This window comes from Oryzias latipes, chromosome 18 (assembly GCF_002234675.1).
Source record: "Oryzias latipes chromosome 18, ASM223467v1".
In the NCBI taxonomy this organism is placed as follows: Eukaryota; Metazoa; Chordata; class Actinopteri; order Beloniformes; family Adrianichthyidae; genus Oryzias; species Oryzias latipes.
The window spans coordinates 22,289,487-22,301,481 of NC_019876.2; positions in this window are offsets into that span (position 1 = coordinate 22,289,487).

An 11,995-nucleotide genomic window follows, 5' to 3' on the forward strand; every position below is an offset into this window, starting at 1 on the left:
GTTTTAGCCCCCCCAGCTGGGACTTGAACAAGTGGTCTTCTTGCTGAGAGGCAAGGGCGCTATTATTAAGGGCTTTGTATTAAACAGCTTTTGCAAATAAAAAGAAAGTTATAACTTCTTTTACAGTGGAGTGGATGCTCCCTCTCCAAACCCAGCAAGAATTTAGTGAGTGTCTGTGCCGTAAACTTCCTCCTGACGTGATTTCAATGAACAGATCCTCAGTTTATTGAGCTACAATCAACAGGTGCTGCTGTGTTACATGGATCTCTCAACCAGTCTCATATTTAGCATTGTTATCTGGGAAATATTTGAGGAAAAATCAAGGCAGGGAAGACATGTACAAAGTGAATGATTCTTTACAAAGTATAAATAAATGAAATAGAGGATCATTTCTTTTGACTGAAACTGTGGGGAACACCACCCTGTGATCAGATTCTTCAACAAATCTAATCAGAGTTGCAAAGAAAGGCAGGTGTAGGTATCCAATCCGTACTAGTCGTATGTGCGAAATACGTCAACGTCCGGGCGGCATTACCGTTTTTTTAGGACGTCAAAAGAGCTGTTGACAACACAAATTACCTCTTTAAATGTCACGGTTAGGATTAAATTGATGTAAGTGACGTAAGACCCGCTGTCCCGAAACACTGATGCCAACCTTCCACCAGAGGCAATGTGGGGTTTAATGTCTTGCCCAAGGACACTTTGACACATAGGCAGGCAAGGCGGGGATTGAACCTCCATCTTTTGACCAGAGGTTGACGGCCATACAACTGCACCACGGCCGCCCAGCTTAAAGCTCTTCTAAAAAGTCAATCTGGCGCAGAGAGAGAGGGAGGTCATTCCAAAGTTGGGGAGCGACTGCCTTAAAGGCGAGGTCTCTCTTAGTTTCAAAACAAGTTTTTGGAACACATCAAAGATTCTTGTCAGTGGACCTCAAGGAACGTGCAGTTTAGGGAGTTAAGGGGTTAAACAGAATCTTTCTTTATTTTTTTACTTTGTGACTTTATTTTACACGAGAGGTACAAAATAGGAGGAACAAATGGGCACAAAGGTAATTACAATTTAAAATGCATTCATAAAAGATGGGCCTGGCTGATGCAGCTGAAGAGATCACAATACTTCTCGTGTGTCTTAAAAAATAAAAAGCCAAAGGTTTTTTTTTTCATTGTGCAGATGTGAAAGTTCACACAGATGTTCTAAAATGTTTGCGTCCCGTCTTCATGTTAGCTATCAAGCAAAGGTCCTTCTTTCGTTTGAAGTTTTTACGCTCAGCCTGACTCGTCTCTCATCCTATATTATTTTAAGAGTCACACTCCAGCAGCTTCAACTCCTCTCGAAATGCCTCCGCCCGCCCCACTAAATAGAAACCAGGAAGTGTTATGCTCTGTGACTTGTGGTGTTGGTATTTATGGTTTATTTAACTGTAAAAGATAGTTCTCATGAATGGTGTGAAGCTCCTCCTTGGTTTTGCGCGGTTGTAATTATGTCTCGTGTTAAGTCTGGACGTTATCTCTGACATGAGTTGTGAGACACCTCCTTGCTCCACAGTTTGTATATGAACCCATTAGGCGTTGATCACATGCGAACACAATCAGTATCAATCTTTGTTTTAATTCCTATTTTTTCTTACTTGTGTCTTGTAAGTTAAGTTTAGTTTGTTGTAATTTGCTGTTGCTTAAATTCAGAAGGCATCTATTACTAAGACTGGGTGCAGTTAGAAACAACAACAAAAACCGCAAAAACCTGCTCCTTTTTGTCTGCCGAGATTCAAGTGGTCAAATCTTTACCTTTGAGCCTTCAGGCCTGTCAAGTGTATCAATCGGCTGTCTTATCACCTTCAAGTTCTGCCATTAAAGACTTAAACAAAGTAAGATGTTATCATGAGAACATCTTGTCTGAGGATAAATATGTAAACAAGTGTCAGGTACAAGTTTTCCAGTGCAAATGTTATGATGACTGTCAATTGTGTGCCAACAACAGTGATGGTGATGCTACATTCTCCACTGTCTCATACTGGAAAGGAAGTCAGCTGACTGCTTGAAGATTCATCTTTTATCGGAGCAGAGAGAATGAAAAATTTGCATTTTGTACCTCTAATATCTGGGATAAAAGGATATCTCCATAAAAAGGAGCCAGTGGATGAAAGCCTTCGGAGCGAAAGGCCATTTGGAAATTCACCACCATTTTATTATTTTTGTGTTATCCTAACTCTAGTCATCTCTGAAAATGCACCATGGCCGAAACAACCCCAAACATCTTGATCAACTCAACAGCCAACAAACGTCTGTGTGCTCGTGAAAAAACAGGATATGCTGATTAGAAAGCAAAAAATGAATCAGTGTTTTTGTGTGGGAAGCCAAACAGGAGCATTGACTCAGTAAATGAACTGTAAATGAATGTGAAATAACATGAAATTAAAGCTGCAAGTGGCATTGTATCGCTGCAGGTTCTACGCCCCTCCACGCCCCCCCCCCCCCCCCCCCCTTTGACCTGCCCTCACTGGCTGAGCGCCTGCTACACGACCCCTCACTCTCCTCTTTTGCCCCTGCCACCCTGCTTAGAGCTGCATGTGACAGATTTAAAAAAGATGGATAAACACTACTTTCAGAATGGCAGTTTTTCTGTTGGTTTTATCACCATAGCAATCAACCAGCAACAAATAGGTCTATGTTACTTTTAAAAGACTTGGCAAAAATTAATTTTCGTCATTCTTTGGCAACAAAGGTTTTCCAACCACGCCAACATTCCTAATATATTCATATTGTATGTCATATCATTTCATTAAGCTTGAGCTGTGGAAGCTGTGGAAGACATCCTGCGTGGTTCCGGTTCCGAAGACATTTCGGCCGACTGACTTCAAGGACTACAGACCGGTGGCGCTGACCTCTCATCTGATGAAGACGATGGAGAGGCTGGTGCTCACACATCTTCGTCTCATGGTCAGCCAGTCGATGGACCCGCTGCAGTTCGCCTACCAGCCCGGTATCGGAGTTGAGGATGCTGTCATCTTCCTCCTGGACAGAGCTCTGTCACACCTGGACCAGACTGGGAGCTCTGTGAGAGTCATGTTTTTCGACTCAAACCGACTGCAGTATGTGAGGTCTCGCCACTGTGAGTCAGATATGATTGTCTGTAACACAGGAGCACCGCAGGGAACAGTTCTGGCTCCGTTCCTGTTCACTGTCTACACCGCAGACTTCATGTCCAGCTCAGCATCTGGTCACCTGCAGAAGTTCTCGGATGACTCTGCCGTTGTCGGACTAATCAATGCTCTCTGACAATGACAGAGAGTATAGAGAACTGATTCAGAACTTTGTGGACTGGTGCCAGCGGAACTACCTCCAGATTAATGCAGGGAAAACCAAGGAGCTGGTGGTGGACTTTCGCAGGCACACTCACTCTACATTAGCACCGGTGAACATCCAAGGAAGGGACATTGAGAGAGTGGATTCATACAAGTACTTGGGTGTTCACCTCAACAATAAACTGGAGTGGTCACACAATACAGAAGCACTGTACAAAAAAGGACAGAGCAGGCTTTATCTGCTGAGGAGACTGAGGTCTTTTGGAGTGCAGGGACCACTCCTAAAGACTTTTTATGACTCTGTGGTGGCATCAGCCATCTTTTATGGAGCGGTCTGCTGGTGCAGCGGCATCTCGGCAGCGGACAGGAAGCGACTGGAGAAGCTGGTGAAGAAGGCCAGTTCCGTTCTGGGGCTGCCTTTGGACTCAATACAGGAGGTGGGAGAGAGGAGGATGGTAGCTAAGTTATCATCCTTGATGGAGAACGACGCCCACCCCATGTATGAGTCTGTGTCCTCACTGTGCAGCTCCTTCAGCGTCAGACTGAGACATCCAAAGTGTCTGAAGGAGCGACACCGCAGGTCGTTTCTACCTTCTGCCATCAGACTTTACAACCTTAGCTGCTCCCAGTGAACCACGTTAATCAACGTCGTCGACTCTGTCCTATCTTACCCTGTGCAGTAACCAATCATATGATCATCCTGTGCAATATTTTGGAATGTATGTGTGTATATTGTGTATATAGGTGTTAATACTTACTCCATAGTCTTATTCTTTTATATACTGCTCTCTGTTCCTGTACTGCTGTCGCAATAAGGAAATTTCCCCATCGTGGGACTAATAAAGGAATATCTTATCTTATCTTGAGCCAAAAATGTTACCATTTTATGGGTTAAAAAAATGTAAAACCATCTTTTTTTCCCAAGTAGCTTTCCAATAACGCTCAAGGAATTAGATGGGAGTAGATCAAGATCCCATAGAGGAGTTTAAAATTTGTTATTGGTAGTAAAGGTGATTTTATGGGAGAAAATGTACATTTGTTAGGTTATCTGACAAATGAAGGAAGAATTAGTGGTTTGTAGATAACACCAATGCAGGGGTCACCTTTTTAAAAGGATCATACTTTGAAAAGAGGCTAAAAGTTGCACCTAAACAACCTATGTTAAGTGTAAATTATCATTGTCCTGAAGGTCAATGGTGCAACAATCCAGTGCACATTGTTGGCCACAGTACCAGAACCTCTTGATTTAATAAACAAGACTAGAGCCCGCAGAGCAACGGGTGTCACAATCTCAGTCTCAACAGGATCATTCGACGCAAGTAAGTCAACATTTGTACTGCGTCTTAAAGTGTTGAGATGAATTCCAAGAACGTGATGATAGATTTCAGCACATAAACTGGGATATAATACTCACAAATAACCCTCTTTTCTTTGTCTCTTTCAGCCACTCAAAGTTTGGGAACACCGACTGCAGTAAAAAGAGCAGAAAATGTTGACCTGACACAGACTAATACTTCAGTTTTTAATGTACTTACACCTGCTATAGTTCCAGTATTACAAGTAAGTGATGAAAAAATATTGTAAGAAATGTTTAGGGTGAATAATGACATTAAGTGTATGTCTCATGGATTAATTTGTTTTATTTTGCAGACAGCTGTCTCTAACACCGGCTGTGGTACTAAAAAATTGTGTAGAGCTCAGCCCTCATCATGCAACCCTGCAGTTTCTGGCAGCACCTGCTCCTTTTTGTCTGCCAAGCAGATAAGTGGTCAGATCTATTCCTTTGAGATTTCAGGACAGTCAAGCGGTTACATCGGCTCCCTCTTATCCGTTGACACTACTTGGGTATGTCAGGCTTTGTCATCCAAGACATTAACACCATGGAAACATAACCTCAAAAATCTCATTTTATGTATGAAGACAAATGTGCAAACAAGTATCATGTCTGTTTTCCAATTCAGGGTAATAACGATTCTGCCTATTTGTGTGCCAACTACAATGGTAATGTCACATTCATAACTGCCCTTTATGATGGGACTCAGCTGATTGTAAGCTCGGTACGCTCTTTTATTTTTTTTGGAGTAGTGTTGGTGTCAATTTCCTTATACCTAACACAAAGTTAATGTTGAATGAAAAACAAGAGTGCTGATAGAGCTTTTTTTTTTACCTTCTCTGAGGCCCAAAACATTCACACACACCTTCACTGATGGTGGCAGAGTGGGCTTGTAATGTGGGGTGCAGCGCTGAATTTTGTTATTCCTCTGCAGCTGAATGTGACCTCTGGATCTGTGTCAGGCAGAGTTGATGGAAGCACAGTCCAATGTACATACGAGGCCACACCTCCAGATACCAATACTCGAGCAGCAGATTACGCAGTTGCCGTCATCAATGGAACCGATAACACTGGTAAACACCATCCATGTCTGCCATTTTGGCCTTTTATGTCAAGCTGTGCAAACAAAACATTGAACTGTCTTCCATTTGCAGTTAATAGAGCTTTGGGAGCTACCTTCATTGTATTCAACACCAGTATATTAAACCTGAGTAATGTTACAAATAGTTCTCCTGGCATGGTGCCACATCAGCAATCCCTTCTGCATGGTAAATAATATGTGATTTTCAGCTGGATGTAGGTTTTATTTAAATGTACACAAGCACTTCAGATTTGTCTTTTTCCCTTTCAGTTCTGCTGCTCAGTGCTGGTATTCTGGGTCTCACCATCCTGACAGGACACTGATTCAAATGACACGTCCGTCATGGCTGATCTTAACCCTTAGTCAAGTGCTCAAGAAGGTTCCTTTATTTGAGATATGCAATGAACAAAATATTTTTTATTCCTACCTGAAATGATTATGCTATGATTAAATTATGAAGCTGATGTCGGCTGATTTTTTATAACTGAGCTCATTTATCCTTTTGAATTTAAAGAATTAACACATATGTGTTGTCTCAGTGTGATAATTGTTGGAGCCAAAAAAGTGAAAGTGTAAATCAATAAAATCTGATTCCAGTAGAGGTTACTGTGTCAGACGCAGAGGTTAATTTTGCTGTCAAACTTAAAAAAAAACAAACAAGTTATTCTATTTCAACCCTGTGTTTTTTTCTGGCCAATTGGACCGCGGTTCTGTGACTGATCTACCAAGTTTAAACTGTAGTACAAGTGCAGTAACTCTTTTCATCCACTAAGCCAGGGGTGTCAAACTCATTTTCACTCAGGGCCACATCATCAAAGCGGTTGTCCTCAAAGGGCCAGATATAACTTATACATGTAACTAAATGTAATGAAAAATAAACGTAACTACTCCTTAATGCTAAATTACTCATTTATTTATTATAACTTTTTAAAGTAACAATTACAGTTCCATAGAAAACATATGTTTGCTTGTTACTCTAGCATAAATCCTTTTAAATTTGATTCTGTCAGGTTAGGTTATATAAACAGTGTTTAAGTCCTAATGTATAGTTACCCAATCCCGTATTTCAAGTCAGATTCCCCCTAGATATTAATAAATACACACCAATTTCAATTTTTTATTTTAAGAAAATAAAAAATGTTATGCTCCTGCGGGCCACATAAAATGACATGGCGGGCCATGCGCATTGACACATGTGCACTAAGGTGTGAAGCTTATGACGCAATATCCGCGCTGTTGCAATGCACTTCACTAAAACGAAAGAAAAATTCATGCACTGACCAAAAGCAGTCGACATTTAGTCGGCAATTGGTCTCTGTGGTAAACTTCTGATCACCGTCTTTTTGTCACCAATCCCACCATTTCTGATTCATCGGCCATTATATTATATTCTTGGGGGACTTCAATATCCACATGGACAATCCTACCAAAGACTTCACAGCTTGTACACAGTTTGGACTATTCCGGCACACATCAATGAAAAATACCATAAATATTAAGAACATCAGTTCGGAAACCCTGACTGCTGCATTAGCTCTCTACTTATTGTTAATCGGGTTTTTCAACTCCCGATTGTCTAGTTTTGCACAACATCAAAAATCTTCAAGGTCTCTTTGTTATCTTCACGAAAAACAAGATCATCAACCTTGGTTCATCCCCACCCTTAGACGGTTAAAAACGCAAGGATACAACTGGTAGCAGAATGACTGGCGTTCCTATTCACAAAGGACTTTATCAAAATCATATTTTACATTACTGGACGAGCCAAATCCACCCATTATTCTGGTCTAATTACTCCTTTAGTGCTCAGAAATATTTAAAAAAACTGACCTTTCTCAACATATGGAATCTTGTGTTTTCATAAATACCTTGATCTCTTTTACTCAACTTCAGTAGACGTGGTTTCATGTTTCTCTGCTCCACCACTGAATATTTCTGTCTGGCTTTGGGTCTGAAACTGCCTCACTAAAAATGAGCATTGGTGTTCTTCAAGCAGCTAATTTTGGTTTTCAATAAATTCTCATTCTTCTTCATCTGAATACGGCCTTTGACTGTTGCTGCTGTTTAACAGAACCACAGGTAAACACAAACAGGACAGATCATCTCTGATGTGTCCCAGAATACTCGGAATCTTGATAATGAATCCTGACACGCACATTGACCTGAGTTCACTTGTTTGAACTTTCTGAGAATGGAAGCTTGGGCAAGACAGAGCGCAGTGACAATTTTGTTCGACCCATGCAATTAACGTCTAAAAAATACTTTTATTCAGGAAAATAAATCCACCATTTCCAGTTGCTGTGAATAGCAAAAAAAGCAATAGAAATCAAATTGATATTTTAATCTAGACTGCACATATGTACATTTAGTGCAGCTGGATTTTTTGTTAGTTGTGTGTAGCCCTGGCACACGGGGAAATAGGGGTTCAACTCCCAGGGTGTGCAATAAATTTAATTCAGATTGGGTCTTTGGACAACACCCTTCACGCTACTGTCTACCTATGTAGCCACAAGAAGACCCAAGTCTAAGTCCCCCTTTGGGGGTCCCCATCCCGGATAAAATACAAGGTTGTGTCGGGAAGGTCATCCGGCGTAAGAAATCTCTGCCATACCAAATGTGTGAATCAGTGGAAGCTAATTCGCTGTGGCAACGCCTGACAGGATAAGTTGAAAGGGGAACAACCGGATATATGCATATTTGTGGTTGTAAACTCTTACTTTTTACAGGCGAAATACTACTCAGATAGAAACAATTACACAAGCTGCCTTTAAAATCCCACTATGATTATCTTTTGATCTATTTTAAAAGAGTTCCAAGTTCTCTTTTAACTATGACTTTGCTGTTGGAAAAATGCAGTTTTAGGCTTAACAGTCTTTATCTATGTCCTCCAATTAAGAGAAAAATGCCACAAAAACATGTTCAAAACACAAAAAAAACACAATTTTCATCTGAAATTTCTGTCCAGCACGACCAATTAACTCTTGGATCTTTCACTGAAAAAGAAAATGAAACAAAAAAGAGGGCAGGATTTCTCCGGAACAGCAGGTTTTTCTTGGGCCCCATCACACTCCATGGGTGACTGTTTGTCATCAGATCCAACACGCCCTCAACAGACATCCCAGGCAGGATCCTCTCCACTCTCAGCACAAAAAAGATGACAGAAGGCTGTTCTTCATTTCTCATTTTCTAGTATTTAGCAAACATAGCTTTCAGAAAAATTCTGCTCTGTTTGTTAGACTGTTTTTCTTTCTCCTTTTCTTTGTAATGTTTGTCATTGTGTTACACACAGACTACCTAAGTGTTGGTTTCAGCTTTTCCAGATCTACGCAGCAGATAAGGCGGGTCTGTCTCCGGTTGCTGCTGCAGGCAGAGGTGGAGGAGCTGCTGGACAGCATTCTTCTCAAATCTGCCATCACCATGTACATACTGCATGTTCAGTGCATGCGCTCACCACCGGTGTCACTGTGGAAACTACACAGGTGCACTAATTCCTTTTTCTTTCCTTTTTTGTCATCCAAATCTGAGTCTCAACATTATTTAAGATGACTAACTGCTAAAAGTGCTTTATAATTACTTTATTTGAATAAATGGGAAAGGTCAAACTTTGGGGGGGAAAGGGTTTTTCTGTATGAACATGATGAAATCTAAATGTCAGATTAGTCCAAAACATGGCAAAAAATAAGAAACAACAAAGAGATTATGAATTGATGTCATAAATACTATCAAATCCCAATTGAACAAAAAACTGTAAAGAGATTCAGCTAGAAAAATTGAAATAAAGATAATATCAAAGAGAAATATAAAAGTCTAAAAAACAATAAAAGGTTTGTTCTTCAAAACTTTAGAGGTCTTAGAGGAAAAGTCTTTCTTTCTACATCAAAAACACATTTACAGAGACATTAAATAGCATTAAAATGTTTTTCTTGCGCTAGACACATTCAAATGTGCTTTTGAAGTTTGCAAATGAGCTTTACAAATTCAGTTGAATAAAGTTATTTCAATTTGAAGCAGAGATAAAATAAACATCCAGAGAATAATTTCTGCTCTGCAGACATGAGCTGAAATGCTCTAAACTAAAGAAATACATCTTTTTGTCTTTGTCATATGAGAGTTAAGCAGGTGACTCTGTCACCAATCCACCAGCATGACCCATCAAACTTTCTGTTTCTGCTCAGGGCTGAACTCCTGAATGCAGCCAGACTTTCTTCAACGACAAAACACAAGCATTTCTTTTGGAAATAACAGTTACACGGTTAAAGTAATTAAAAACAGAAAGTGTAATGCTGAAGTCTGTGGTGTCGCTTCAGTGCATCAAAGCCCTGCAGCCTCATTCAGGAGGATTGTCAGAAACATGGCCTCCAGTCTAATGAATCATGGAATTTTAGGTCTGCTGCTTGCACCAGGTTCACCCAAGTTCAGCCTTTACAAATATGTCCTCACATTTGAGTGAGTCCTGTGGCTGCAACACAAGCCCATATCATCAACCTTCCACCACCAAACAGCTGCTAGACATGCTGGAAATGGTGCTTTTTAGTGGCTGATGTTGTGCCAAGGATCTGAGCAATCCAAAAACCGTGTTGGTCTTACTGTGTCAAAACAAAATTTAAGACCTGCACAGGCTTTAAAAGGCTGAGAGATTTCTGACATGTTTCACATTTTAGCTCTCAACTTTCACAGCATTGCAGGCCCAGCCTTCAGTTTAACATTCCATTTAGGTAAAGCAGTTTACTATCGAGCAGTTGTCTCGAAATGATCAACAACCTTTCCTTCATCAGTGCGGTGCAGCAGATGTTCTCTTGAGATGGTTTCTGGACACCTTCTTAAACGTTAGCAGGCCAAATGCAGCGCTAACCATGAAGACCTTTTACACTGGTTTTAAAACAGTTCATCTCCTTATGTCAGAATTTTTGTTTAACATAGATGACAAAGTGGATTAAAGAGGATTAAAACTGCCACAGTTCTGCATGTCTGTCTTCTGGAAATAAATGAGTGAATCTTAACTGAAAAGTTAGTCTCCATAAAAAAGGAATCAAAGTTTGCACAAAATTAAAAAACAAACAAACAGGCTACTTGTTTGTGTCCGTTGATTTTCCATTCTGCAAATGCAAATATTAGTTATTTTATGTCTCAAGAGAATGAGGAGATTAAAAGCAAAAAGAGGAAAAGGTGCAGAAAATACAACTATGAAGACTATAAACAACACAATTATGCAACAAGTTGGATCTGCAAAAACCTGTTTTTCGTGCTTTGAACTTTAAATGTGTTTTTCCAAAGAACGAGGAAAAATATCCTCTTAGGCAACTACCTGGTTAAACCAGGGTTACAAAATGATCTTTAGATTTCATCTGTTCCGTCGTGCTTTTGAAACAGGAGCACAAGGGGGTGCTGTTGAATCATAGGTCAGAGTGGGTGCAGCAATCCAAAACCATCAAATAATATTCTATCATAGTAATAAACAAGGAAATAGAAAACAAAACATACAAATAAAAAAACAAGTAATCTAGACTTCACAGTTTTTTTTCCCCGCTTTTCATGTTTAAACCAATAAAACTAATTTAAACATGATTTATTGTAGTTTATTGTTCCAGGAAAATGTCTAGGAGTTTTAATTTTTCCTGGAATTAATAATCACAGCTGTTTTAAACGAGTTTTCATACAGATGTAAAAGGAAAGTGCAAAATACTTTCTTACTTCCTTTTTCAGCTGTTGGTTCAGACTTCCTTCTTCTTTTCTTTCTTCTCCTTTTTTCAGACAAGAGAATAAATGTGGGTTAAAGACAGTGGGAGAGGCATAAAAGACGACTCAAGTTCTTTGCTAGAAAAAAATTATTTGTATCTCTTGTAGTCTGTACGTGAACTGGAATTATGATCATGGCAAATTATTATTATTATTATTTGTTTTTTAACTTGTCCTGTCCAACAGCTAAGCAAACAGATGAGAGCTGAAAGCCTTTTGTGTTGGACATATTTTACTTTTACAACAGGGGTTATGAATCTTATACACCAGATGTATATTTAACTAAACCCCTTTTGTAATTTCGGCTAAACTTTATTCATGTTAATTATTTTTTGAAATATTTTTTGTTGGACCAGACGGAAAAGAAAAGGAGGAAAGAAGACAGAGGGATGAAAGATAAGGGAGGGGGGGTAGGGGGGGTGATTATAGTAGCGAGGGTAATATCATGAAGCGTCAGAAAGCAACAAGTTGCTGGAGCTTTGTAATCACAACTGACAGGTTAAGATGTATGAAAAATCTAAAATGGGCGGGGCCTGTCCAC